Source organism: Platichthys flesus, chromosome 18 (genome assembly GCF_949316205.1).
Source record: "Platichthys flesus chromosome 18, fPlaFle2.1, whole genome shotgun sequence".
Lineage (NCBI taxonomy): Eukaryota > Metazoa > Chordata > Actinopteri > Pleuronectiformes > Pleuronectidae > Platichthys > Platichthys flesus.
The window spans coordinates 2,508,497-2,533,496 of NC_084962.1; the positions used below are offsets into that span (position 1 = coordinate 2,508,497).

Sequence of the window (25,000 nt, forward strand, 5' to 3'; positions counted from 1 at the left end):
AATCTCAAACTCTGGTTGCTACATTACCTTGAAAGTTATTGAAATAACAATATTTGGCAGGTTGTTGTGGCCGAGTGGTTAAGGCGATGGACTAGAAATCCATTGGGGTTTCCCCGCGCCTGTTCAAACTTTGCCAAAAACTGTAGATTCTCATTGTTTAGCAACCAAGACAAAACAGCTGGAAATATTGTTATTTCACAAATTTATCGTGTTGTGGCTGCCAAATAACAATGTCTTTCTGGCGATGGTGGTATAGTGGTGAGCATAGCTGCCTTCCAAGCAGTTGATTGGGTTCGATTCCCAGCCATCGCAGTTATATTAAGCCCAACACTTTCATTTACATAGCTGCTTTCCAAGCAGTTGACCTTGGTTCGATTCCCAGCCATCGCAGTTATATTAAGCCCAACACTTTCATTTACAATCTCAAACTCTGGTTGCTACATTACCTTGAAAGTTATTGAAATAACAATATTTGGCAGGTTGTTGTGGCCGACTGGTTAAGGCGATGGACTAGAAATCCATTGGGGTTTCCCCGAGCCTGTTCAAACTTTGCCAAAAACTGTAGATTCTCATTGTTTAGCAACCAAGACAAAACAGCTGGAAATATTGTTATTTCACAAATTTATCGTGTTGCGGCTGCCAAATAACAATGTCTTTCTGGCGATGGTGGTATAGTGGTGAGCATAGCTCCCTTCCAAGCAGTTGACCTGGATTTGATTCCCAGCCATCGCAGTTATATTAAGCCCAACACTTTCATTTACATAGCTGCCTTCCAAGCAGTTGACCTGGGTTCGATTCCCAGCCATCGCACTTATATTAAGCCCAACACTTTCATTTAAATTCTCAAACTCTGGTTGCTACATTATCTTGAAAGTTATTGAAATAACAATCTTTGTCAGGTTGTTGTGGCCGAGTGGTTAAGGCGATGGACTTGAAATCCTTTGGGGTTTCCCTGTGCAGGTTTAAACCCTGCCAACAACGGTAGACTCTCATTGTTTAGCAACCAAGACAAAACAGCTGGAAATATTGTTATCTCACAAATTTATCGTGTTGTGGCTGCCAAATAACAATGACTTTCTGGCGATGGTGGTATAGTGGTGAGCATAGCTGCCTTCCAAGCAGTTGACCTGGGTTCGATTACCAGCCATCGCAGTTATATTAAGCCCAACACTTTCATTTACAATCTCAAACTCTGGTTGCTACATTATCTTGAAAGTTATTGAAATAACAGTATTTGTCAGGTTGTTGTGGCAGAGTGGTTAAGGTAATGGACTTGAAATCCAATGGGGTTTCCCCGCGCAGGTTCAAACCCTGCCAACAACGGTAGACTCTCATTGTTTAGCAACCAAGAGAAAACAGCTGTAAATAAATTTCACAAATTTATCGTGTTGTGGCTGCCAAATAACAATGACTTTCTGGCGATGGTGGTATAGTGGTGAGCATAGCTGCCTTCCAAGCAGTTGACCTGGGTTTGATTCCCAGCCATCGCATTTATATTAAGACCAACACTTTCATTTACAATCTCAAACTCTGGTTGCTACATTATCTTGAAAGTTATTGAAATAACAGTATTTGTCAGGTTCTTGTGGCAGAGTGGTTAAGGTAATGGACTTGAAATCCTTTGGGGTTTCCCTGCGCAGGTTCAAACCCTGCCAACAACGGTAGACTCTCATTGTTTAGCAACCAAGACAAAACAGCTGGAAATATTGTTATCTCACAAATTTATCGTGTTGTGGCTGCCAAATAACAATGACTTTCTGGCGATGGTTGTATAGTGGTGAGCATAGCTGCCTTCCAAGCAGTTGACATGGGTTTCGATTCCCAGCCATCGCAGTTATATTAAGCCCAACACTTTCATTTACAATCTCAATCTCTGGTTGCCACATTATCTTGAAAGTTATTGAAACAACAATATTTATCAGGTTGTTGTGGCCGAGTGGTTAAGGCGATGGACTAGAAATGTCTGTTGTTTCAAAGACTCAGTCAATTGCGCAAGTTTGACATGCTTGTACTCAGTGTTAATGTAGATATGAAGACAGCTTCAAGTATGTGTTACATTACTTTTGGTAAACCGTCTATTCTTTTCTTCCCCTCTTTTCAATGTGTTCAACTTGGGCACTCTACAAAGTATTCCACATTTGTCGCATTTTTGCAGCCACATTTCACTTTTTGGGGCGATGGTGGTATAGTGGTGAGCATAGCTGCCTTCCAAGCAGTTGACCTGGGTTCGATTACCAGCCATCGCAGTTATATTAAGCCCAACACTTTCATTTACAATCTCAAACTCTGGTTGCTACATTATCTTGAAAGTTATTGAAATAACAGTATTTGTCAGGTTGTTGTGGCAGAGTGGTTAAGGTAATGGACTTGAAATCCAATGGGGTTTCCCCGCGCAGGTTCAAACCCTGCCATCAACGGTAGACTCTCATTGTTTAGCAACCAAGAGAAAACAGCTGTAAATAAATTTCACAAATTTATCGTGTTGTGGCTGCCAAATAACAATGACTTTCTGGCGATGGTGGTATAGTGGTGAGCATAGCTGCCTTCCAAGCAGTTGACCTGGGTTTGATTCCCAGCCATCGCATTTATATTAAGACCAACACTTTCATTTACAATCTCAAACTCTGGTTGCTACATTATCTTGAAAGTTATTGAAATAACAGTATTTGTCAGGTTCTTGTGGCAGAGTGGTTAAGGTAATGGACTTGAAATCCTTTGGGGTTTCCCTGCGCAGGTTCAAACCCTGCCAACAACGGTAGACTCTCATTGTTTAGCAACCAAGACAAAACAGCTGGAAATATTGTTATCTCACAAATTTATCGTGTTGTGGCTGCCAAATAACAATGACTTTCTGGCGATGGTTGTATAGTGGTGAGCATAGCTGCCTTCCAAGCAGTTGACATGGGTTTCGATTCCCAGCCATCGCAGTTATATTAAGCCCAACACTTTCATTTACAATCTCAATCTCTGGTTGCCACATTATCTTGAAAGTTATTGAAACAACAATATTTATCAGGTTGTTGTGGCCGAGTGGTTAAGGCGATGGACTAGAAATGTCTGTTGTTTCAAAGACTCAGTCAATTGCGCAAGTTTGACATGCTTGTACTCAGTGTTAATGTAGATATGAAGACAGCTTCAAGTATGTGTTACATTACTTTTGGTAAACCGTCTATTCTTTTCTTCCCCTCTTTTCAATGTGTTCAACTTGGGCACTCTACAAAGTATTCCACATTTGTCGCATTTTTGCAGCCACATTTCACTTTTTGGGGCGATGGTGGTATAGTGGTGAGCATAGCTGCCTTCCAAGCAGTTGACCTGGGTTCGATTCCCAGCCATCGCAGTTATATTAAGCCCAACACTTTCATTTACAATCTCAAACTCTGGTTGCTACATTACCTTGAAAGTTATTGAAATAACAATATTTGGCAGGTTGTTGTGGCCGACTGGTTAAGGCGATGGACTAGAAATCCATTGGGGTTTCCCCGAGCCTGTTCAAACTTTGCCAAAAACTGTAGATTCTCATTGTTTAGCAACCAAGACAAAACAGCTGGAAATATTGTTATTTCACAAATTTATCGTGTTGCGGCTGCCAAATAACAATGTCTTTCTGGCGATGGTGGTATAGTGGTGAGCATAGCTGCCTTCCAAGCAGTTGACCTGGATTTGATTCCCAGCCATCGCAGTTATATTAAGCCCAACACTTTCATTTACATAGCTGCCTTCCAAGCAGTTGACCTGGGTTCGATTCCCAGCCATCGCACTTATATTAAGCCCAACACTTTCATTTAAATTCTCAAACTCTGGTTGCTACATTATCTTGAAAGTTATTGAAATAACAATCTTTGTCAGGTTGTTGTGGCCGAGTGGTTAAGGCGATGGACTTGAAATCCTTTGGGGTTTCCCTGTGCAGGTTTAAACCCTGCCAACAACGGTAGACTCTCATTGTTTAGCAACCAAGACAAAACAGCTGGAAATATTGTTATCTCACAAATTTATCGTGTTGTGGCTGCCAAATAACAATGACTTTCTGGCGATGGTGGTATAGTGGTGAGCATAGCTGCCTTCCAAGCAGTTGACCTGGGTTCGATTACCAGCCATCGCAGTTATATTAAGCCCAACACTTTCATTTACAATCTCAAACTCTGGTTGCTACATTATCTTGAAAGTTATTGAAATAACAGTATTTGTCAGGTTGTTGTGGCAGAGTGGTTAAGGTAATGGACTTGAAATCCAATGGGGTTTCCCCGCGCAGGTTCAAACCCTGCCAACAACGGTAGACTCTCATTGTTTAGCAACCAAGAGAAAACAGCTGTAAATAAATTTCACAAATTTATCGTGTTGTGGCTGCCAAATAACAATGACTTTCTGGCGATGGTGGTATAGTGGTGAGCATAGCTGCCTTCCAAGCAGTTGACCTGGGTTTGATTCCCAGCCATCGCATTTATATTAAGACCAACACTTTCATTTACAATCTCAAACTCTGGTTGCTACATTATCTTGAAAGTTATTGAAATAACAGTATTTGTCAGGTTCTTGTGGCAGAGTGGTTAAGGTAATGGACTTGAAATCCTTTGGGGTTTCCCTGCGCAGGTTCAAACCCTGCCAACAACGGTAGACTCTCATTGTTTAGCAACCAAGACAAAACAGCTGGAAATATTGTTATCTCACAAATTTATCGTGTTGTGGCTGCCAAATAACAATGACTTTCTGGCGATGGTTGTATAGTGGTGAGCATAGCTGCCTTCCAAGCAGTTGACATGGGTTTCGATTCCCAGCCATCGCAGTTATATTAAGCCCAACACTTTCATTTACAATCTCAATCTCTGGTTGCCACATTATCTTGAAAGTTATTGAAACAACAGTATTTATCAGGTTGTTGTGGCCGAGTGGTTAAGGCGATGGACTAGAAATGTCTGTTGTTTCAAAGACTCAGTCAATTGCGCAAGTTTGACATGCTTGTACTCAGTGTTAATGTAGATATGAAGACAGCTTCAAGTATGTGTTACATTACTTTTGGTAAACCGTCTATTCTTTTCTTCCCCTCTTTTCAATGTGTTCAACTTGGGCACTCTACAAAGTATTCCACATTTGTCGCATTTTTGCAGCCACATTTCACTTTTTGGGGCGATGGTGGTATAGTGGTGAGCATAGCTGCCTTCCAAGCAGTTGACCTGGGTTCGATTCCCAGCCATCGCAGTTATATTAAGCCCAACACTTTCATTTACAATCTCAAACTCTGGTTGCTACATTACCTTGAAAGTTATTGAAATAACAATATTTGGCAGGTTGTTGTGGCCGACTGGTTAAGGCGATGGACTAGAAATCCATTGGGGTTTCCCCGAGCCTGTTCAAACTTTGCCAAAAACTGTAGACTCTCATTGTTTAGCAACCAAGACAAAACAGCTGGAAATATTGTTATTTCACAAATTTATCGTGTTGCGGCTGCCAAATAACAATGTCTTTCTGGCGATGGTGGTATAGTGGTGAGCATAGCTGCCTTCCAAGCAGTTGACCTGGATTTGATTCCCAGCCATCGCAGTTATATTAAGCCCAACACTTTCATTTACATAGCTGCCTTCCAAGCAGTTGACCTGGGTTCGATTCCCAGCCATCGCACTTATATTAAGCCCAACACTTTCATTTAAATTCTCAAACTCTGGTTGCTACATTATCTTGAAAGTTATTGAAATAACAATCTTTGTCAGGTTGTTGTGGCCGAGTGGTTAAGGCGATGGACTTGAAATCCTTTGGGGTTTCCCTGTGCAGGTTTAAACCCTGCCAACAACGGTAGACTCTCATTGTTTAGCAACCAAGACAAAACAGCTGGAAATATTGTTATCTCACAAATTTATCGTGTTGTGGCTGCCAAATAACAATGACTTTCTGGCGATGGTGGTATAGTGGTGAGCATAGCTGCCTTCCAAGCAGTTGACCTGGGTTCGATTACCAGCCATCGCAGTTATATTAAGCCCAACACTTTCATTTACAATCTCAAACTCTGGTTGCTACATTATCTTGAAAGTTATTGAAATAACAGTATTTGTCAGGTTGTTGTGGCAGAGTGGTTAAGGTAATGGACTTGAAATCCAATGGGGTTTCCCCGCGCAGGTTCAAACCCTGCCAACAACGGTAGACTCTCATTGTTTAGCAACCAAGAGAAAACAGCTGCAAATAAATTTCACAAATTTATCGTGTTGTGGCTGCCAAATAACAATGACTTTCTGGCGATGGTGGTATAGTGGTGAGCATAGCTGCCTTCCAAGCAGTTGACCTGGGTTTGATTCCCAGCCATCGCATTTATATTAAGACCAACACTTTCATTTACAATCTCAAACTCTGGTTGCTACATTATCTTGAAAGTTATTGAAATAACAGTATTTGTCAGGTTGTTGTGGCAGAGTGGTTAAGGTAATGGACTTGAAATCCTTTGGGGTTTCCCTGTGCAGGTTTAAACCCTGCCAACAACGGTAGACTCTCATTGTTTAGCAACCAAGACAAAACAGCTGGAAATATTGTTATTTCACAAATTTATCGTGTTGTGGCTGCCAAATAACAATGTCTTTCTGGCGATGGTGGTATAGTGGTGAGCATAGCTGCCTTCCAAGCAGTTGACCTGGGTTCGATTCCCAGCCATCGCAGTTATATTAAGCCCAACACTTTCATTTACATAGCTGCCTTCCAAGCAGTTGACCTGGGTTCGATTCCCAGCCATCGCAGTTATATTAAGCCCAACACTTTCATTTACAATCTCAAACTCTGGTTGCTACATTACCTTGAAAGTTATTGAAATAACAATATTTGGCAGGTTGTTGTGGCCGAGTGGTTAAGGCGATGGACTAGAAATCCATTGGGGTTTCCCCGCGCCTGTTCAAACTTTGCCAAAAACTGTAGATTCTCATTGTTTAGCAACCAAGACAAAACAGCTGGAAATATTGTTATTTCACAAATTTATCGTGTTCTGGCTGCCAAATAACAATGTCTTTCTGGCGATGGTGGTATAGTGGTGAGCATAGCTGCCTTCCAAGCAGTTGACCTGGGTTCGATTCCCAGCCATCGCAGTTATATTAAGCCCAACACTTTCATTTACATAGCTGCCTTCCAAGCAGTTGACCTGGGTTCGATTCCCAGCCATCGCACTTATATTAAGCCCAACACTTTCATTTAAATTCTCAAACTCTGGTTGCTACATTATCTTGAAAGTTATTGAAATAACAATCTTTGTCAGGTTGTTGTGGCCGAGTGGTTAAGGCGATGGACTTGAAATCCTTTGGGGTTTCCCTGTGCAGGTTTAAACCCTGCCAACAACGGTAGACTCTCATTGTTTAGCAACCAAGACAAAACAGCTCGAAATATTGTTATCTCACAAATTTATCGTGTTGTGGCTGCCAAATAACAATGACTTTCTGGCGATGGTGGTATAGTGGTGAGCATAGCTGCCTTCCAAGCAGTTGACCTGGGTTCGATTCCCAGCCATCGCAGTTATATTAAGCCCAACACTTTCATTTACATAGCTGCCTTCCAAGCAGTTGACCTGGATTAGATTCCCAGCCATCGCAGTTATATTAAGCCCAACACTTTCATTTACAATCTCAATCTCTGGTGGCTACATTATCTTGAAAGTTATTGAAACAACAATATTTATCAGGTTGTTGTGGCCGAGTGGTTAAGGCGAGTGACTAGAAATCCATTGGGGTTTGCCCGCGCAGATTCAAATCCTGCCAGCAACGAAAAACTGCTTTTCATGTCCATGGAACTATCACTGTTCAGCAGCATACCGATTCAACAGCTTAGCCGATACGAATCGTAAGGTGAAATGCTGTTTCAAAGATTCAGTCAATTGCGCAAGTTTGACATGCTTGTACTCAGTGTTAATGTAGATATGTAGAAAGCTTCAAGTATGTGTTACATTCCTTTTGGTAAACCGTCTATTCTTTTCTTCCCCTCTTTTCATTCTGTTGAACTTCGGCACTCTACTAAGTATTCCACATTTGTCGCATTTTTGCAGCCACATTTCACTGGTTTTGGGGCGATGGTGGCATAGCTGCCTTCCAAGCAGTTGACCTGGGTTCGATTCCCAGCCATCGCAGTTATATTAAGCCCAGCACTTTAATTTACATAGCTGCCTTCCAAGCAGTTGACCTGGGTTCGATTCCCAGCCATCGCAGTTATATTAAGCCCAACACTTTCATTTACAATGTCAAACTCTGGTTGCTACATTATCTTGAAAGTTATTGAAATAACAATATTTGTCAGGTTGTTGTGGCAGAGTGGTTAAGGCGATGGACTTGAAATCCATTGGGGTTACCCCACGCAGGTTCAAACCCTGCCAATAACGGTAGACTCTCATTGTTTAGCAACCAAGACAAAACAGCTGGAAATATTGTTATTTCACAAATTTATCGTGTTGTGGCTGCCAAATAACAATGACTTTATGGCGATGGTGGTATAGTGGTGAGCATAGCTGCCTTCCAAGCAGTTGACCTGGGTTTGATTCCCAGCCATCGCAGTTATATTAAGCCCAACACTTTCATTTACAATTTCAAACTCTGGTTGCTACATTATCTTGAAAGTTATTGAAATAACAATAGTCGTCAGGTTGTTGTGGCCGAGTGGTTAAGGCGATGGACTAGAAATCCATTGGGGTTTCCCCGCGCAGGTTCAAACCCTGCCAACAACGGTAGACTCTCATTGTTTAGCAACCAAGACAAAACAGCTGGAAATATTATTATCTCACAAATTTATCGTGTTTTGGCTGCCAAATAACAATGACTTTCTGGCGATGGTTGTATAGTGGTGAGCATAGCTGCTTTCCAAACGGTTGACCTGGGTTCGATTCCCAGCCATTGCAGTTATATTAAGCCCAACACTTTCATTTAAAATCTCAAACTCTGGTTGCTACATTATCTTGAAAGTTATTGAAATAACAATCTTTGTCAGGTTGTTGTGGCCGAGTGGTTAAGGCGATGGACTTGAAATCCATTGGGGTTTCCCCGCGCAGGTTCAAACCCTGCCAACAACGGTAGACTCTCATTGTTTAGCAACCAAGAGAAAACAGCTGTAAATAAATTTCACAAATTTATCGTGTTGTGGCTGCCAAATAACAATGACTTTCTGGCGATGGTGGTATAGTGGTGAGCATAGCTGCCTTCCAAGCAGTTGACCTGGGTTTGATTCCCAGCCATCGCAGTTATATTAAGCCCAACACTTTCATTTACAATCTCAATCTCTGGTTGCCACATTATCTTGAAAGTTATTGAAACAACAATATTTATCAGGTTGTTGTGGCCGAGTGGTTAAGGCGATGGACTAGAAATGTCTGTTGTTTCAAAGACTCAGTCAATTGCGCAAGTTTGACATGCTTGTACTCAGTGTTAATGTAGATATGAAGACAGCTTCAAGTATGTGTTACATTACTTTTGGTAAACCGTCTATTCTTTTCTTCCCCTCTTTTCAATGTGTTCAACTTGGGCACTCTACAAAGTATTCCACATTTGTCGCATTTTTGCAGCCACATTTCACTTTTTGGGGCGATGGTGGTATAGTGGTGAGCATAGCTGCCTTCCAAGCAGTTGACCTGGGTTCGATTCCCAGCCATCGCAGTTATATTAAGCCCAACACTTTCATTTACAATCTCAAACTCTGGTTGCTACATTACCTTGAAAGTTATTGAAATAACAATATTTGGCAGGTTGTTGTGGCCGACTGGTTAAGGCGATGGACTAGAAATCCATTGGGGTTTCCCCGAGCCTGTTCAAACTTTGCCAAAAACTGTAGATTCTCATTGTTTAGCAACCAAGACAAAACAGCTGGAAATATTGTTATTTCACAAATTTATCGTGTTGCGGCTGCCAAATAACAATGTCTTTCTGGCGATGGTGGTATAGTGGTGAGCATAGCTGCCTTCCAAGCAGTTGACCTGGATTTGATTCCCAGCCATCGCAGTTATATTAAGCCCAACACTTTCATTTACATAGCTGCCTTCCAAGCAGTTGACCTGGGTTCGATTCCCAGCCATCGCACTTATATTAAGCCCAACACTTTCATTTAAATTCTCAAACTCTGGTTGCTACATTATCTTGAAAGTTATTGAAATAACAATCTTTGTCAGGTTGTTGTGGCCGAGTGGTTAAGGCGATGGACTTGAAATCCTTTGGGGTTTCCCTGTGCAGGTTTAAACCCTGCCAACAACGGTAGACTCTCATTGTTTAGCAACCAAGACAAAACAGCTGGAAATATTGTTATCTCACAAATTTATCGTGTTGTGGCTGCCAAATAACAATGACTTTCTGGCGATGGTGGTATAGTGGTGAGCATAGCTGCCTTCCAAGCAGTTGACCTGGGTTCGATTACCAGCCATCGCAGTTATATTAAGCCCAACACTTTCATTTACAATCTCAAACTCTGGTTGCTACATTATCTTGAAAGTTATTGAAATAACAGTATTTGTCAGGTTGTTGTGGCAGAGTGGTTAAGGTAATGGACTTGAAATCCAATGGGGTTTCCCCGCGCAGGTTCAAACCCTGCCAACAACGGTAGACTCTCATTGTTTAGCAACCAAGAGAAAACAGCTGTAAATAAATTTCACAAATTTATCGTGTTGTGGCTGCCAAATAACAATGACTTTCTGGCGATGGTGGTATAGTGGTGAGCATAGCTGCCTTCCAAGCAGTTGACCTGGGTTTGATTCCCAGCCATCGCATTTATATTAAGACCAACACTTTCATTTACAATCTCAAACTCTGGTTGCTACATTATCTTGAAAGTTATTGAAATAACAGTATTTGTCAGGTTCTTGTGGCAGAGTGGTTAAGGTAATGGACTTGAAATCCTTTGGGGTTTCCCTGCGCAGGTTCAAACCCTGCCAACAACGGTAGACTCTCATTGTTTAGCAACCAAGACAAAACAGCTGGAAATATTGTTATCTCACAAATTTATCGTGTTGTGGCTGCCAAATAACAATGACTTTCTGGCGATGGTTGTATAGTGGTGAGCATAGCTGCCTTCCAAGCAGTTGACATGGGTTTCGATTCCCAGCCATCGCAGTTATATTAAGCCCAACACTTTCATTTACAATCTCAATCTCTGGTTGCCACATTATCTTGAAAGTTATTGAAACAACAATATTTATCAGGTTGTTGTGGCCGAGTGGTTAAGGCGATGGACTAGAAATGTCTGTTGTTTCAAAGACTCAGTCAATTGCGCAAGTTTGACATGCTTGTACTCAGTGTTAATGTAGATATGAAGACAGCTTCAAGTATGTGTTACATTACTTTTGGTAAACCGTCTATTCTTTTCTTCCCCTCTTTTCAATGTGTTCAACTTGGGCACTCTACAAAGTATTCCACATTTGTCGCATTTTTGCAGCCACATTTCACTTTTTGGGGCGATGGTGGTATAGTGGTGAGCATAGCTGCCTTCCAAGCAGTTGACCTGGGTTCGATTCCCAGCCATCGCAGTTATATTAAGCCCAACACTTTCATTTACAATCTCAAACTCTGGTTGCTACATTACCTTGAAAGTTATTGAAATAACAATATTTGGCAGGTTGTTGTGGCCGACTGGTTAAGGCGATGGACTAGAAATCCATTGGGGTTTCCCCGAGCCTGTTCAAACTTTGCCAAAAACTGTAGATTCTCATTGTTTAGCAACCAAGACAAAACAGCTGGAAATATTGTTATTTCACAAATTTATCGTGTTGCGGCTGCCAAATAACAATGTCTTTCTGGCGATGGTGGTATAGTGGTGAGCATAGCTGCCTTCCAAGCAGTTGACCTGGATTTGATTCCCAGCCATCGCAGTTATATTAAGCCCAACACTTTCATTTACATAGCTGCCTTCCAAGCAGTTGACCTGGGTTCGATTCCCAGCCATCGCACTTATTTTAAGCCCAACACTTTCATTTAAATTCTCAAACTCTGGTTGCTACATTATCTTGAAAGTTATTGAAATAACAATCTTTGTCAGGTTGTTGTGGCCGAGTGGTTAAGGCGATGGACTTGAAATCCTTTGGGGTTTCCCTGTGCAGGTTTAAACCCTGCCAACAACGGTAGACTCTCATTGTTTAGCAACCAAGACAAAACAGCTGGAAATATTGTTATCTCACAAATTTATCGTGTTGTGGCTGCCAAATAACAATGACTTTCTGGCGATGGTGGTATAGTGGTGAGCATAGCTGCCTTCCAAGCAGTTGACCTGGGTTCGATTACCAGCCATCGCAGTTATATTAAGCCCAACACTTTCATTTACAATCTCAAACTCTGGTTGCTACATTATCTTGAAAGTTATTGAAATAACAGTATTTGTCAGGTTGTTGTGGCAGAGTGGTTAAGGTAATGGACTTGAAATCCAATGGGGTTTCCCCGCGCAGGTTCAAACCCTGCCATCAACGGTAGACTCTCATTGTTTAGCAACCAAGAGAAAACAGCTGTAAATAAATTTCACAAATTTATCGTGTTGTGGCTGCCAAATAACAATGACTTTCTGGCGATGGTGGTATAGTGGTGAGCATAGCTGCCTTCCAAGCAGTTGACCTGGGTTTGATTCCCAGCCATCGCATTTATATTAAGACCAACACTTTCATTTACAATCTCAAACTCTGGTTGCTACATTATCTTGAAAGTTATTGAAATAACAGTATTTGTCAGGTTCTTGTGGCAGAGTGGTTAAGGTAATGGACTTGAAATCCTTTGGGGTTTCCCTGCGCAGGTTCAAACCCTGCCAACAACGGTAGACTCTCATTGTTTAGCAACCAAGACAAAACAGCTGGAAATATTGTTATCTCACAAATTTATCGTGTTGTGGCTGCCAAATAACAATGACTTTCTGGCGATGGTTGTATAGTGGTGAGCATAGCTGCCTTCCAAGCAGTTGACATGGGTTTCGATTCCCAGCCATCGCAGTTATATTAAGCCCAACACTTTCATTTACAATCTCAATCTCTGGTTGCCACATTATCTTGAAAGTTATTGAAACAACAATATTTATCAGGTTGTTGTGGCCGAGTGGTTAAGGCGATGGACTAGAAATGTCTGTTGTTTCAAAGACTCAGTCAATTGCGCAAGTTTGACATGCTTGTACTCAGTGTTAATGTAGATATGAAGACAGCTTCAAGTATGTGTTACATTACTTTTGGTAAACCGTCTATTCTTTTCTTCCCCTCTTTTCAATGTGTTCAACTTGGGCACTCTACAAAGTATTCCACATTTGTCGCATTTTTGCAGCCACATTTCACTTTTTGGGGCGATGGTGGTATAGTGGTGAGCATAGCTGCCTTCCAAGCAGTTGACCTGGGTTCGATTCCCAGCCATCGCAGTTATATTAAGCCCAACACTTTCATTTACAATCTCAAACTCTGGTTGCTACATTACCTTGAAAGTTATTGAAATAACAATATTTGGCAGGTTGTTGTGGCCGACTGGTTAAGGCGATGGACTAGAAATCCATTGGGGTTTCCCCGAGCCTGTTCAAACTTTGCCAAAAACTGTAGATTCTCATTGTTTAGCAACCAAGACAAAACAGCTGGAAATATTGTTATTTCACAAATTTATCGTGTTGCGGCTGCCAAATAACAATGTCTTTCTGGCGATGGTGGTATAGTGGTGAGCATAGCTGCCTTCCAAGCAGTTGACCTGGATTTGATTCCCAGCCATCGCAGTTATATTAAGCCCAACACTTTCATTTACATAGCTGCCTTCCAAGCAGTTGACCTGGGTTCGATTCCCAGCCATCGCACTTATATTAAGCCCAACACTTTCATTTAAATTCTCAAACTCTGGTTGCTACATTATCTTGAAAGTTATTGAAATAACAATCTTTGTCAGGTTGTTGTGGCCGAGTGGTTAAGGCGATGGACTTGAAATCCTTTGGGGTTTCCCTGTGCAGGTTTAAACCCTGCCAACAACGGTAGACTCTCATTGTTTAGCAACCAAGACAAAACAGCTGGAAATATTGTTATCTCACAAATTTATCGTGTTGTGGCTGCCAAATAACAATGACTTTCTGGCGATGGTGGTATAGTGGTGAGCATAGCTGCCTTCCAAGCAGTTGACCTGGGTTCGATTACCAGCCATCGCAGTTATATTAAGCCCAACACTTTCATTTACAATCTCAAACTCTGGTTGCTACATTATCTTGAAAGTTATTGAAATAACAGTATTTGTCAGGTTGTTGTGGCAGAGTGGTTAAGGTAATGGACTTGAAATCCAATGGGGTTTCCCCGCGCAGGTTCAAACCCTGCCAACAACGGTAGACTCTCATTGTTTAGCAACCAAGAGAAAACAGCTGTAAATAAATTTCACAAATTTATCGTGTTGTGGCTGCCAAATAACAATGACTTTCTGGCGATGGTGGTATAGTGGTGAGCATAGCTGCCTTCCAAGCAGTTGACCTGGGTTTGATTCCCAGCCATCGCATTTATATTAAGACCAACACTTTCATTTACAATCTCAAACTCTGGTTGCTACATTATCTTGAAAGTTATTGAAATAACAGTATTTGTCAGGTTCTTGTGGCAGAGTGGTTAAGGTAATGGACTTGAAATCCTTTGGGGTTTCCCTGCGCAGGTTCAAACCCTGCCAACAACGGTAGACTCTCATTGTTTAGCAACCAAGACAAAACAGCTGGAAATATTGTTATCTCACAAATTTATCGTGTTGTGGCTGCCAAATAACAATGACTTTCTGGCGATGGTTGTATAGTGGTGAGCATAGCTGCCTTCCAAGCAGTTGACATGGGTTTCGATTCCCAGCCATCGCAGTTATATTAAGCCCAACACTTTCATTTACAATCTCAATCTCTGGTTGCCACATTATCTTGAAAGTTATTGAAACAACAATATTTATCAGGTTGTTGTGGCCGAGTGGTTAAGGCGATGGACTAGAAATGTCTGTTGTTTCAAAGACTCAGTCAATTGCGCAAGTTTGACATGCTTGTACTCAGTGTTAATGTAGATATGAAGACAGCTTCAAGTATGTGTTACATTACTTTTGGTAAACCGTCTATTCTTTTCTTCCCCTCTTTTCAATGTGTTCAACTTGGGCACTCTACAAAGTATTCCACATTTGTCGCATTTTTGCAGCCACATTTCACTTTTTGGGGCGATGGTGGTATAGTGGTGAGCATAGCTGCCTTCCAAGCAGTTGACCTGGGTTCGATTCCCAGCCATCGCAGTTATATTAAGCCCAACACTTTCATTTACAATCTCAAACTCTGGTTGCTACATTACCTTGAAAGTTATTGAAATAACAATATTTGGCAGGTTGTTGTGGCCGACTGGTTAAGGCGATGGACTAGAAATCCATTGGGGTTTCCCCGAGCCTGTTCAAACTTTGCCAAAAACTGTAGACTCTCATTGTTTAGCAACCAAGACAAAACAGCTGGAAATATTGTTATTTCACAAATTTATCGTGTTGCGGCTGCCAAATAACAATGTCTTTCTGGCGATGGTGGTATAGTGGTGAGCATAGCTGCCTTCCAAGCAGTTGACCTGGATTTGATTCCCAGCCATCGCAGTTATATTAAGCCCAACACTTTCATTTACATAGCTGCCTTCCAAGCAGTTGACCTGGGTTCGATTCCCAGCCATCGCACTTATATTAAGCCCAACACTTTCATTTAAATTCTCAAACTCTGGTTGCTACATTATCTTGAAAGTTATTGAAATAACAATCTTTGTCAGGTTGTTGTGGCCGAGTGGTTAAGGCGATGGACTTGAAATCCTTTGGGGTTTCCCTGTGCAGGTTTAAACCCTGCCAACAACGGTAGACTCTCATTGTTTAGCAACCAAGACAAAACAGCTGGAAATATTGTTATCTCACAAATTTATCGTGTTGTGGCTGCCAAATAACAATGACTTTCTGGCGATGGTGGTATAGTGGTGAGCATAGCTGCCTTCCAAGCAGTTGACCTGGGTTCGATTACCAGCCATCGCAGTTATATTAAGCCCAACACTTTCATTTACAATCTCAAACTCTGGTTGCTACATTATCTTGAAAGTTATTGAAATAACAGTATTTGTCAGGTTGTTGTGGCAGAGTGGTTAAGGTAATGGACTTGAAATCCAATGGGGTTTCCCCGCGCAGGTTCAAACCCTGCCAACAACGGTAGACTCTCATTGTTTAGCAACCAAGAGAAAACAGCTGCAAATAAATTTCACAAATTTATCGTGTTGTGGCTGCCAAATAACAATGACTTTCTGGCGATGGTGGTATAGTGGTGAGCATAGCTGCCTTCCAAGCAGTTGACCTGGGTTTGATTCCCAGCCATCGCATTTATATTAAGACCAACACTTTCATTTACAATCTCAAACTCTGGTTGCTACATTATCTTGAAAGTTATTGAAATAACAGTATTTGTCAGGTTGTTGTGGCAGAGTGGTTAAGGTAATGGACTTGAAATCCTTTGGGGTTTCCCTGTGCAGGTTTAAACCCTGCCAACAACGGTAGACTCTCATTGTTTAGCAACCAAGACAAAACAGCTGGAAATATTGTTATTTCACAAATTTATCGTGTTGTGGCTGCCAAATAACAATGTCTTTCTGGCGATGGTGGTATAGTGGTGAGCATAGCTGCCTTCCAAGCAGTTGACCTGGGTTCGATTCCCAGCCATCGCAGTTATATTAAGCCCAACACTTTCATTTACATAGCTGCCTTCCAAGCAGTTGACCTGGGTTCGATTCCCAGCCATCGCAGTTATATTAAGCCCAACACTTTCATTTACAATCTCAAACTCTGGTTGCTACATTACCTTGAAAGTTATTGAAATAACAATATTTGGCAGGTTGTTGTGGCCGAGTGGTTAAGGCGATGGACTAGAAATCCATTGGGGTTTCCCCGCGCCTGTTCAAACTTTGCCAAAAACTGTAGATTCTCATTGTTTAGCAACCAAGACAAAACAGCTGGAAATATTGTTATTTCACAAATTTATCGTGTTCTGGCTGCCAAATAACAATGTCTTTCTGGCGATGGTGGTATAGTGGTGAGCATAGCTGCCTTCCAAGCAGTTGACCTGGGTTCGATTCCCAGCCATCGCAGTTATATTAAGCCCAACACTTTCATTTACATAGCTGCCTTCCAAGCAGTTGACCTGGGTTCGATTCCCAGCCATCGCACTTATATTAAGCCCAACACTTTCATTTAAATTCTCAAACTCTGGTTGCTACATTATCTTGAAAGTTATTGAAATAACAATCTTTGTCAGGTTGTTGTGGCCGAGTGGTTAAGGCGATGGACTTGAAATCCTTTGGGGTTTCCCTGTGCAGGTTTAAACCCTGCCAACAACGGTAGACTCTCATTGTTTAGCAACCAAGACAAAACAGCTCGAAATATTGTTATCTCACAAATTTATCGTGTTGTGGCTGCCAAATAACAATGACTTTCTGGCGATGGTGGTATAGTGGTGAGCATAGCTGCCTTCCAAGCAGTTGACCTGGGTTCGATTCCCAGCCATCGCAGTTATATTAAGCCCAACACTTTCATTTACATAGCTGCCTTCCAAGCAGTTGACCTGGATTAGATTCCCAGCCATCGCAGTTATATTAAGCCCAACACTTTCATTTACAATCTCAATCTCTGGTGGCTACATTATCTTGAAAGTTATTGAAACAACAATATTTATCAGGTTGTTGTGGCCGAGTGGTTAAGGCGAGTGACTAGAAATCCATTGGGGTTTGCCCGCGCAGATTCAAATCCTGCCAGCAACGAAAAACTGCTTTTCATGTCCATGGAACTATCACTGTTCAGCAGCATACCGATTCAACAGCTTAGCCGATACGAATCGTAAGGTGAAATGCTGTTTCAAAGATTCAGTCAATTGCGCAAGTTTGACATGCTTGTACTCAGTGTTAATGTAGATATGTAGAAAGCTTCAAGTATGTGTTACATTCCTTTTGGTAAACCGTCTATTCTTTTCTTCCCCTCTTTTCATTCTGTTGAACTTCGGCACTCTACTAAGTATTCCACATTTGTCGCATTTTTGCAGCCACATTTCACTGGTTTTGGGGCGATGGTGGCATAGCTGCCTTCCAAGCAGTTGACCTGGGTTCGATTCCCAGCCATCGCAGTTATATTAAGCCCAGCACTTTAATTTACATAGCTGCCTTCCAAGCAGTTGACCTGGGTTCGATTCCCAGCCATCGCAGTTATATTAAGCCCAACACTTTCATTTACAATGTCAAACTCTGGTTGCTACATTATCTTGAAAGTTATTGAAATAACAATATTTGTCAGGTTGTTGTGGCAGAGTGGTTAAGGCGATGGACTTGAAATCCATTGGGGTTACCCCACGCAGGTTCAAACCCTGCCAATAACGGTAGACTCTCATTGTTTAGCAACCAAGACAAAACAGCTGGAAATATTGTTATTTCACAAATTTATCGTGTTGTGGCTGCCAAATAACAATGACTTTATGGCGATGGTGGTATAGTGGTGAGCATAGCTGCCTTCCAAGCAGTTGACCTGGGTTTGATTCCCAGCCATCGCAGTTATATTAAGCCCAACACTTTCATTTACAATTTCAAACTCTGGTTGCTACATTATCTTGAAAGTTATTGAAATAACAATAGTCGTCAGGTTGTTGTGGCCGAGTGGTTAAGGCGATGGACTAGAAATCCATTGGGGTTTCCCCGCGCAGGTTCAAACCCTGCCAACAACGGTAGACTCTCATTGTTTAGCAACCAAGACAAAACAGCTGGAAATATTATTATCTCACAAATTTATCGTGTTTTGGCTGCCAAATAACAATGACTTTCTGGCGATGGTTGTATAGTGGTGAGCATAGCTGCTTTCCAAACGGTTGACCTGGGTTCGATTCCCAGCCATTGCAGTTATATTAAGCCCAACACTTTCATTTAAAATCTCAAACTCTGGTTGCTACATTATCTTGAAAGTTATTGAAATAACAATCTTTGTCAGGTTGTTGTGGCCGAGTGGTTAAGGCGATGGACTTGAAATCCATTGGGGTTTCCCCGCGCAGGTTCAAACCCTGCCAACAACGGTAGACTCTCATTGTTTAGCAACCAAGAGAAAACAGCTGTAAATAAATTTCACAAATTTATCGTGTTGTGGCTGCCAAATAACAATGACTTTCTGGCGATGGTGGTATAGTGGTGAGCATAGCTGCCTTCCAAGCAGTTGACCTGGGTTTGATTCCCAGCCATCGCATTTATATTAAGACCAACACTTTCATTTACAATCTCAAACTCTGGTTGCTACATTATCTTGAAAGTTATTGAAATAACAGTATTTGTCAGGTTGTTGTGGCAGAGTGGTTAAGGTAATGGACTTGAAATCCTTTGGGGTTTCCCTGCGCAGGTTCAAACTCTGCCAACAACGGTAGACTCTCATTGTTTAGCAACCAAGACAAAACAGCTGGAAATATTGTTATCTCACAAATTTATCGTGTTGTGGCTGCCAAATAACAATGACTTTCTGGCGATGGTTGTATAGTGGTGAGCATAGCTGCCTTCCAAGCAGTTGACATGGGTTTCGATTCCCAGCCATCGCAGTTATATTAAGCCCAACACTTTCATTTACAATCTCAATCTCTGGTTGCCACATTATCTTTAAAGTTATTGAAACAACAATATTTATCAGGTTGTTGTGGCCGAGTGGTTAAGGCGATGGACTAGAAATCCATTGGGGTTTTCCCGCGCAGGTTCAAATCCTGCCAGCAACGAAAAACTGCTTTTCATGTCCATGGAGCTATCACTGTTCAGCAGCATACCGATGCAACAGCTTAGCCGATACGAATCGTAAGGTGAAATGTCTGTTGTTTCAAAGACTCAGTCAATTGCGCAAGTTTGACATGTTTACTCAGTGTTAATGTAGATATGAAGACAGCTTCAAGTATGTGTTACATTACTTTTGGTAAACCGTCTATTCTTTTCTTCCCCTCTTTTCAATGTGTTCAACTTGGGCACTCTACAAAGTATTCCACATTTGTCGCATTTTTGCAGCCACATTTCACTTTTTGGGGCGATGGTGGTATAGTGGTGAGCATAGCTGCCTTCCAAGCAGTTGACCTGGGTTCGATTCCCAGCCATCGCAGTTATATTAAGCCCAACACTTTCATTTACAATCTCAAACTCTGGTTGCTACATTACCTTGAAAGTTATTGAAATAACAGTATTTGGCAGGTTGTTGTGGCCGACTGGTTAAGGCGATGGACTAGAAATCCATTGGGGTTTCCCCGAGCCTGTTCAAACTTTGCCAAAAACTGTAGATTCTCATTGTTTAGCAACCAAGACAAAACAGCTGGAAATATTGTTATTTCACAAATTTATCGTGTTGCGGCTGCCAAATAACAATGTCTTTCTGGCGATGGTGGTATAGTGGTGAGCATAGCTGCCTTCCAAGCAGTTGACCTGGATTTGATTCCCAGCCATCGCAGTTATATTAAGCCCAACACTTTCATTTACATAGCTGCCTTCCAAGCAGTTGACCTGGGTTCGATTCCCAGCCATCGCACTTATATTAAGCCCAACATTTTCATTTAAATTCTCAAACTCTGGTTGCTACATTATCTTGAAAGTTATTGAAATAACAATCTTTGTCAGGTTGTTGTGGCCGAGTGGTTAAGGCGATGGACTTGAAATCCAATGGGGTTTCCCCGCGCAGGTTCAAACCCTGCCAACAACGGTAGACTCTCATTGTTTAGCAACCAAGAGAAAACAGCTGTAAATAAATTTCACAAATTTATTGTGTTGTGGCTGCCAAATAACAATGACTTTCTGGCGATGTTGGTATAGTGGTGAGCATAGCTGCCTTCCAAGCAGTTGACCTGGGTTCGATTCCCAGCCATCGCAGTTATATTAAGCCCAACACTTTCATTTACATAGCTGCCTTCCAAGCAGTTGACCTGGGTTCGATTCCCAGCCATCGCAGTTATATTAAGCCCAACACTTTCATTTACAATCTCAAACTCTGGTTGCTACATTACCTTGAAAGTTATTGAAATAACAATATTTGGCAGGTTGTTGTGGCCGAGTGGTTAAGGCGATGGACTAGAAATCCATTGGGGTTTCCCCGCGCCTGTTCAAACTTTGCCAAAAACTGTAGATTCTCATTGTTTAGCAACCAAGACAAATCAGCTGGAAATATTGTTATTTCACAAATTTATCGTGTTGTGGCTGCCAAATAACAATGTCTTTCTGGCGATGGTGGTATAGTGGTGAGCATAGCTGCCTTCCAAGCAGTTGACCTGGGTTTGATTCCCAGCCATCGCAGTTATATTAAGCCCAACACTTTCATTTACATAGCTGCCTTCCAAGCAGTTGACCTGGGTTCGATTCCCAGCCATCGCACTTATATTAAGCCCAACACTTTCATTTAAATTCTCAAACTCTGGTTGCTACATTATCTTGAAAGTTATTGAAATAACAATCTTTGTCAGGTTGTTGTGGCCGAGTGGTTAAGGCGATGGACTTGAAATCCTTTGGGGTTTCCCTGTGCAGGTTTAAACCCTGCCAACAACGGTAGACTCCTATTGTTTAGCAACCAAGACAAAACAGCTGGAAATATTGTTATCTCACAAATTTATCGTGTTGTGGCTGCCAAATAACAACGACTTTCTGGCGATGGTGGTATAGTGGTGAGCATAGCTGCCTTCCAAGCAGTTGACCTGGGTTCGACTCCCAGCCATCGCAGTTATATTAAGCCCAACACTTTCATTTACAATCTCAAACTCTGGTTGCTACATTACCTTGAAAGTTATTGAAATAACAATATTTGTCAGGTTGTTGTGGCCAAGTGGTTAAGGCGATGGACTAGAAATCCATTGGGGTTTCCCCGCCTCGCAGGTTCAAACCCTGCCAACAACGGTAGACTCTCATTGTTTAGCAACCAAGACAAAACAGCTGGAAATATTGTTATCTCACAAATTTACTGTGTTGTGGCTACCAAATAACCATTTCTTGCTGGCGATGGTGGTAAAGTGGTGAGCATAGCTTCCTTCCAAGCAGTTGACCTGGGTTCGATTCCCAGCCATCGCAGTTATATTAAGCCCAACACTTTAATTTACATAGCTGCCTTCCAAGCAGTTGACCTGGATTAGATTCCCAGCCATCGCAGTTATATTAAGCCCAACACTTTCATTTACAATCTCAATCTCTGTTTGCTACATTATCTTGAAAGTTATTGAAACAACAATATTTATCAGGTTGTTGTGGCCGAGTGGTTAAGGCGATGGACTAGAAATCCATTGGGGTTTCCCCGCGCAGGTTCAAATCCTGCCAGCAACGAAAAACTGCTTTTCATGTCCATGTAGCTATCACTTTTCAGCAGCATACCGATGCAACAGCATAGCCGATACGAATCGTAAGGTGAAATGTCTGTTGTTTCAAAGACTCAGTCAATTCAGTCAGGTTGTTGTGGCCGAGTGTTTAAGGCGATTGACTAGTAATCCATTGGGGTTTCCCCGCGCAGGTTCAAATCCTGCCAGCAACGAAAAACTGCTTTTCATGTCCATGGAGCTATCACTGTTCAGCAGCATACCGATGCAACAGCTTAGCCGATACGAATCGTAAGGTGAAATGCTTGTTGTTTCAAAGACTCAGTCAATTCAGTCAGGTTGTTGTGGCCGAGTGTTTAAGGCGATTGACTAGAAATCCATTGGGGTTTCCCCGCGCAGGTTCAAACCCTGCCAACAACGGTAGACTCTCATTGTTTAGCAACCAAGACAAAACAGCTGGAAATATTGTTATTTCACAAATTTATCGTGTTGTGGCTGCCAAATAACAATGACTTTCTGGCGATGTTGGTATAGTGGTGAGCATAGCTGCCTCCCAAGCAGTTGACCTGGGTTTGATTCCCAGCCATCACAGTTATATTAAGCCCAACACTTTCATTTACAATCTCAAACTCTGGTTGCTACATTATCTTGAAAGTTATTGAAATAACAATATTTGTCAGGTTGTTGTGGCCGAGTGGTTAAGGCGATGGACTAGAAATCCATTGGGGTTTCCCCGGGCAGGTTCAAACCCTGCCAACAACGGTAGACTCTCATTGTTTAGCAACCAAGACAAAACAGCTGGAAATATTGTTATCTCACAAATTTATCGTGTTGTGGCTACCAAACAACCATGACTTTCTGGCGATGGTGGTATAGTGGTGAGCATAGTTGCCTTCCAAACAGTTGACCTGGGTTCGATTCCCAGCCATCGCAGTCATATTAAGCCCAACACTTTCATTTACAATGTCAAACTCTGGTTGCTACATTATCTTGAAATTAATTGAAATAACAATATTTGTCAGGTTGTTGTGGCCGAGTGGTTAAGGCGATGGACTTGAAATCCATTGGGGTTTCCCCGCGCAGGTTCGAACCCTGCCAACAACGGTAGACTCTCATTGTTTAGCAGACAAAACAGCTGGAAATATTGTTATTTCACAAATTTATCGTGTTGTGGCTGCCAAATAACAATGACTTTCTGGCGATGGTGGTATAGTGGAGAGCATAGCTGCCTTCCAAGCAGTTGACCTCGGTTTGATTCCCAGCCATCGCAGTTATATTAAGCCCAACGCTGCCAAATAACAATGACTTTCTGGCGATGGTGGTATAGTGGTGAGCATAGCTGCCTTCCAAGCAGTTGACCTGGGTTCGATTCCAAGCCATCGCAGTAATATTAAGCCCAACGCTTTAATTTACATAGCTGCCTTCCAAGCAGTTGACCTGGGTTCGATTCCCAGCCATCGCAGTTATATTAAGCCCAACACTTTAATTTACATAGCTGACTTCCAAGCAGTTGACCTGGGTTCGATTCCCAGCCATCGCAGTTATAGTAAGCCCAACACTTTAATTTACATAGCTGCCTTCCAAGCAGTTGACCTGGGTTCGATTCCCAACCATCGCAGTTATATTAAGCCTAACGCTTTCATTTACAATCTCAAACTCTGGTTGCTACATTATCTTGAAAGTTATTGAAATAACAATATTCGTCAGGTTGTTGTGGCCGAGTGGTTAAGGCGATGGACTAGAAATCCATTTGGGTTTCCCCGCGCAGGTTCAAACCCTGTCAACATCCTTAGACTCTCATTGTTTAGCAACCAAGACAAAACAGCTGGAAATATTGTTATCGCACAAATTTATCGTTTTGTTGCTGCCAAATAACAACGACTTTCTGGCGATGGTGGTATAGTGGTGAGCATAGCTGCCTTCCAAGCAGTTGACCTGGGTTCGATTCCCTGCCATCGCATTTATATTAAGCCCAACACTTTCATTTACATAGCTGCCTTCCAAGCAGTTGACCTGGGTTCGATTCCCAGCCATCGCAGTTATATTAAGCTCAACACTTTAATTTACATAGCTGCCTTCCAAGCAGTTGACCTGGATTAGATTCCCAGCCATCGCAGTTATATTAAGCCCAACACTTTCATTTACAATCTCAAACTCTGGTTGCTACATTATGTTGAAAGTTATTGAAAAAACAATATTTGTCAGGTTTTTGTGGCCGAGTGGATAAGGAGATGGACTTGAAATCTAATGGGATTTCTCCACGCAGGTTCAAACCCTGCCAGCAACGGTAGACTCTCATTGTTTAGCAACCAAGACAAAACAGCTGGAAATATTGTTATCTCATAAATTTATCGTGTTGTGGCTGCCAAATAACAATGACTTTCTGCCAAAGGTGGTATAGTGGTGAGCATAGCTGCCTTCCAAGCAGTTGACCTGGGATCGATTCCCAGCCATCGTAGTTTTATTAAGCCCAACACTTTAATTTACATAGCTGCCTTCCAAGCAGTTGACCTGGGTTCGATTCCCAGCCATCGCAGTTATATTAAGCCCAACACTTTAATTTACATAGCTGCCTTCCAAGCAGTTGACCTTGGTTCGATTCCCAGCCATCGCAGTTATATTAAGCCCAACACTTTAATTTACATAGCTGCCTTCCAAGCAGTTGACCTGGATTAGATTCCCAGCCATCCCAGTTATATTAAGCCCAACACTTTCATTTACAATGTCAAACTCTGGTTGCTACATTATCTTGAAAGTTATTGAAATAACAATATTT

At 41.9% G+C, this 25,000-nt stretch overlaps 48 non-coding genes across 48 annotated transcripts; all 48 read left to right on the plus strand.

The window, feature by feature from the left end:
* The first annotated feature begins 899 nt into the window (after positions 1–899).
* On the plus strand, positions 900–981 carry trnas-uga (transfer RNA serine (anticodon UGA)). Its single transcript has one exon. It is a non-coding gene; the product is annotated as a tRNA-Ser (tRNA).
* Positions 982–1,241: 260 nt separating this feature from the next.
* Positions 1,242–1,323, plus strand: trnas-uga (transfer RNA serine (anticodon UGA)). Its single transcript has one exon. It is a non-coding gene; the product is annotated as a tRNA-Ser (tRNA).
* Positions 1,324–2,335: 1,012 nt separating this feature from the next.
* On the plus strand, positions 2,336–2,417 carry trnas-uga (transfer RNA serine (anticodon UGA)). The gene has a single exon. It is a non-coding gene; the product is annotated as a tRNA-Ser (tRNA).
* An 851-nt stretch (positions 2,418–3,268) lies between these two features.
* Positions 3,269–3,340, plus strand: trnag-ucc (transfer RNA glycine (anticodon UCC)). The gene has a single exon. It is a non-coding gene; the product is annotated as a tRNA-Gly (tRNA).
* A 509-nt stretch (positions 3,341–3,849) lies between these two features.
* On the plus strand, positions 3,850–3,931 carry trnas-uga (transfer RNA serine (anticodon UGA)). Its single transcript has one exon. It is a non-coding gene; the product is annotated as a tRNA-Ser (tRNA).
* A 260-nt stretch (positions 3,932–4,191) lies between these two features.
* Positions 4,192–4,273, plus strand: trnas-uga (transfer RNA serine (anticodon UGA)). Its single transcript has one exon. It is a non-coding gene; the product is annotated as a tRNA-Ser (tRNA).
* Positions 4,274–5,124: 851 nt separating this feature from the next.
* On the plus strand, positions 5,125–5,196 carry trnag-ucc (transfer RNA glycine (anticodon UCC)). The gene has a single exon. It is a non-coding gene; the product is annotated as a tRNA-Gly (tRNA).
* A 509-nt stretch (positions 5,197–5,705) lies between these two features.
* Positions 5,706–5,787, plus strand: trnas-uga (transfer RNA serine (anticodon UGA)). The gene has a single exon. It is a non-coding gene; the product is annotated as a tRNA-Ser (tRNA).
* A 260-nt stretch (positions 5,788–6,047) lies between these two features.
* Positions 6,048–6,129, plus strand: trnas-uga (transfer RNA serine (anticodon UGA)). The gene has a single exon. It is a non-coding gene; the product is annotated as a tRNA-Ser (tRNA).
* Positions 6,130–6,566: 437 nt separating this feature from the next.
* Positions 6,567–6,638, plus strand: trnag-ucc (transfer RNA glycine (anticodon UCC)). Its single transcript has one exon. It is a non-coding gene; the product is annotated as a tRNA-Gly (tRNA).
* A 348-nt stretch (positions 6,639–6,986) lies between these two features.
* trnag-ucc (transfer RNA glycine (anticodon UCC)) lies at positions 6,987–7,058 on the plus strand. Its single transcript has one exon. It is a non-coding gene; the product is annotated as a tRNA-Gly (tRNA).
* A 167-nt stretch (positions 7,059–7,225) lies between these two features.
* On the plus strand, positions 7,226–7,307 carry trnas-uga (transfer RNA serine (anticodon UGA)). Its single transcript has one exon. It is a non-coding gene; the product is annotated as a tRNA-Ser (tRNA).
* A 99-nt stretch (positions 7,308–7,406) lies between these two features.
* On the plus strand, positions 7,407–7,478 carry trnag-ucc (transfer RNA glycine (anticodon UCC)). The gene has a single exon. It is a non-coding gene; the product is annotated as a tRNA-Gly (tRNA).
* A 167-nt stretch (positions 7,479–7,645) lies between these two features.
* trnas-aga (transfer RNA serine (anticodon AGA)) lies at positions 7,646–7,727 on the plus strand. Its single transcript has one exon. It is a non-coding gene; the product is annotated as a tRNA-Ser (tRNA).
* Positions 7,728–8,253: 526 nt separating this feature from the next.
* On the plus strand, positions 8,254–8,335 carry trnas-uga (transfer RNA serine (anticodon UGA)). The gene has a single exon. It is a non-coding gene; the product is annotated as a tRNA-Ser (tRNA).
* A 260-nt stretch (positions 8,336–8,595) lies between these two features.
* On the plus strand, positions 8,596–8,677 carry trnas-aga (transfer RNA serine (anticodon AGA)). The gene has a single exon. It is a non-coding gene; the product is annotated as a tRNA-Ser (tRNA).
* A 260-nt stretch (positions 8,678–8,937) lies between these two features.
* On the plus strand, positions 8,938–9,019 carry trnas-uga (transfer RNA serine (anticodon UGA)). Its single transcript has one exon. It is a non-coding gene; the product is annotated as a tRNA-Ser (tRNA).
* Positions 9,020–9,527: 508 nt separating this feature from the next.
* On the plus strand, positions 9,528–9,599 carry trnag-ucc (transfer RNA glycine (anticodon UCC)). The gene has a single exon. It is a non-coding gene; the product is annotated as a tRNA-Gly (tRNA).
* A 509-nt stretch (positions 9,600–10,108) lies between these two features.
* On the plus strand, positions 10,109–10,190 carry trnas-uga (transfer RNA serine (anticodon UGA)). Its single transcript has one exon. It is a non-coding gene; the product is annotated as a tRNA-Ser (tRNA).
* A 260-nt stretch (positions 10,191–10,450) lies between these two features.
* trnas-uga (transfer RNA serine (anticodon UGA)) lies at positions 10,451–10,532 on the plus strand. The gene has a single exon. It is a non-coding gene; the product is annotated as a tRNA-Ser (tRNA).
* An 851-nt stretch (positions 10,533–11,383) lies between these two features.
* trnag-ucc (transfer RNA glycine (anticodon UCC)) lies at positions 11,384–11,455 on the plus strand. The gene has a single exon. It is a non-coding gene; the product is annotated as a tRNA-Gly (tRNA).
* A 509-nt stretch (positions 11,456–11,964) lies between these two features.
* trnas-uga (transfer RNA serine (anticodon UGA)) lies at positions 11,965–12,046 on the plus strand. The gene has a single exon. It is a non-coding gene; the product is annotated as a tRNA-Ser (tRNA).
* A 260-nt stretch (positions 12,047–12,306) lies between these two features.
* Positions 12,307–12,388, plus strand: trnas-uga (transfer RNA serine (anticodon UGA)). Its single transcript has one exon. It is a non-coding gene; the product is annotated as a tRNA-Ser (tRNA).
* Positions 12,389–13,239: 851 nt separating this feature from the next.
* On the plus strand, positions 13,240–13,311 carry trnag-ucc (transfer RNA glycine (anticodon UCC)). Its single transcript has one exon. It is a non-coding gene; the product is annotated as a tRNA-Gly (tRNA).
* Positions 13,312–13,820: 509 nt separating this feature from the next.
* Positions 13,821–13,902, plus strand: trnas-uga (transfer RNA serine (anticodon UGA)). Its single transcript has one exon. It is a non-coding gene; the product is annotated as a tRNA-Ser (tRNA).
* A 260-nt stretch (positions 13,903–14,162) lies between these two features.
* trnas-uga (transfer RNA serine (anticodon UGA)) lies at positions 14,163–14,244 on the plus strand. The gene has a single exon. It is a non-coding gene; the product is annotated as a tRNA-Ser (tRNA).
* An 851-nt stretch (positions 14,245–15,095) lies between these two features.
* Positions 15,096–15,167, plus strand: trnag-ucc (transfer RNA glycine (anticodon UCC)). The gene has a single exon. It is a non-coding gene; the product is annotated as a tRNA-Gly (tRNA).
* A 509-nt stretch (positions 15,168–15,676) lies between these two features.
* Positions 15,677–15,758, plus strand: trnas-uga (transfer RNA serine (anticodon UGA)). Its single transcript has one exon. It is a non-coding gene; the product is annotated as a tRNA-Ser (tRNA).
* Positions 15,759–16,018: 260 nt separating this feature from the next.
* Positions 16,019–16,100, plus strand: trnas-uga (transfer RNA serine (anticodon UGA)). Its single transcript has one exon. It is a non-coding gene; the product is annotated as a tRNA-Ser (tRNA).
* Positions 16,101–16,537: 437 nt separating this feature from the next.
* Positions 16,538–16,609, plus strand: trnag-ucc (transfer RNA glycine (anticodon UCC)). Its single transcript has one exon. It is a non-coding gene; the product is annotated as a tRNA-Gly (tRNA).
* Positions 16,610–16,957: 348 nt separating this feature from the next.
* trnag-ucc (transfer RNA glycine (anticodon UCC)) lies at positions 16,958–17,029 on the plus strand. The gene has a single exon. It is a non-coding gene; the product is annotated as a tRNA-Gly (tRNA).
* A 167-nt stretch (positions 17,030–17,196) lies between these two features.
* Positions 17,197–17,278, plus strand: trnas-uga (transfer RNA serine (anticodon UGA)). Its single transcript has one exon. It is a non-coding gene; the product is annotated as a tRNA-Ser (tRNA).
* A 99-nt stretch (positions 17,279–17,377) lies between these two features.
* On the plus strand, positions 17,378–17,449 carry trnag-ucc (transfer RNA glycine (anticodon UCC)). Its single transcript has one exon. It is a non-coding gene; the product is annotated as a tRNA-Gly (tRNA).
* A 167-nt stretch (positions 17,450–17,616) lies between these two features.
* On the plus strand, positions 17,617–17,698 carry trnas-aga (transfer RNA serine (anticodon AGA)). Its single transcript has one exon. It is a non-coding gene; the product is annotated as a tRNA-Ser (tRNA).
* A 526-nt stretch (positions 17,699–18,224) lies between these two features.
* trnas-uga (transfer RNA serine (anticodon UGA)) lies at positions 18,225–18,306 on the plus strand. The gene has a single exon. It is a non-coding gene; the product is annotated as a tRNA-Ser (tRNA).
* Positions 18,307–18,566: 260 nt separating this feature from the next.
* On the plus strand, positions 18,567–18,648 carry trnas-aga (transfer RNA serine (anticodon AGA)). Its single transcript has one exon. It is a non-coding gene; the product is annotated as a tRNA-Ser (tRNA).
* Positions 18,649–18,908: 260 nt separating this feature from the next.
* On the plus strand, positions 18,909–18,990 carry trnas-uga (transfer RNA serine (anticodon UGA)). Its single transcript has one exon. It is a non-coding gene; the product is annotated as a tRNA-Ser (tRNA).
* A 599-nt stretch (positions 18,991–19,589) lies between these two features.
* trnas-aga (transfer RNA serine (anticodon AGA)) lies at positions 19,590–19,671 on the plus strand. Its single transcript has one exon. It is a non-coding gene; the product is annotated as a tRNA-Ser (tRNA).
* A 299-nt stretch (positions 19,672–19,970) lies between these two features.
* On the plus strand, positions 19,971–20,042 carry trnag-ucc (transfer RNA glycine (anticodon UCC)). The gene has a single exon. It is a non-coding gene; the product is annotated as a tRNA-Gly (tRNA).
* Positions 20,043–20,551: 509 nt separating this feature from the next.
* On the plus strand, positions 20,552–20,633 carry trnas-uga (transfer RNA serine (anticodon UGA)). Its single transcript has one exon. It is a non-coding gene; the product is annotated as a tRNA-Ser (tRNA).
* A 754-nt stretch (positions 20,634–21,387) lies between these two features.
* trnas-uga (transfer RNA serine (anticodon UGA)) lies at positions 21,388–21,469 on the plus strand. Its single transcript has one exon. It is a non-coding gene; the product is annotated as a tRNA-Ser (tRNA).
* Positions 21,470–21,729: 260 nt separating this feature from the next.
* trnas-aga (transfer RNA serine (anticodon AGA)) lies at positions 21,730–21,814 on the plus strand. The gene has a single exon. It is a non-coding gene; the product is annotated as a tRNA-Ser (tRNA).
* Positions 21,815–22,152: 338 nt separating this feature from the next.
* On the plus strand, positions 22,153–22,234 carry trnas-aga (transfer RNA serine (anticodon AGA)). The gene has a single exon. It is a non-coding gene; the product is annotated as a tRNA-Ser (tRNA).
* Positions 22,235–22,357: 123 nt separating this feature from the next.
* On the plus strand, positions 22,358–22,439 carry trnat-agu (transfer RNA threonine (anticodon AGU)). Its single transcript has one exon. It is a non-coding gene; the product is annotated as a tRNA-Thr (tRNA).
* A 123-nt stretch (positions 22,440–22,562) lies between these two features.
* Positions 22,563–22,644, plus strand: trnas-aga (transfer RNA serine (anticodon AGA)). Its single transcript has one exon. It is a non-coding gene; the product is annotated as a tRNA-Ser (tRNA).
* A 260-nt stretch (positions 22,645–22,904) lies between these two features.
* Positions 22,905–22,986, plus strand: trnas-aga (transfer RNA serine (anticodon AGA)). Its single transcript has one exon. It is a non-coding gene; the product is annotated as a tRNA-Ser (tRNA).
* A 260-nt stretch (positions 22,987–23,246) lies between these two features.
* trnas-uga (transfer RNA serine (anticodon UGA)) lies at positions 23,247–23,328 on the plus strand. Its single transcript has one exon. It is a non-coding gene; the product is annotated as a tRNA-Ser (tRNA).
* Positions 23,329–23,930: 602 nt separating this feature from the next.
* trnas-aga (transfer RNA serine (anticodon AGA)) lies at positions 23,931–24,013 on the plus strand. Its single transcript has one exon. It is a non-coding gene; the product is annotated as a tRNA-Ser (tRNA).
* Positions 24,014–25,000: the final 987 nt, after the last annotated feature.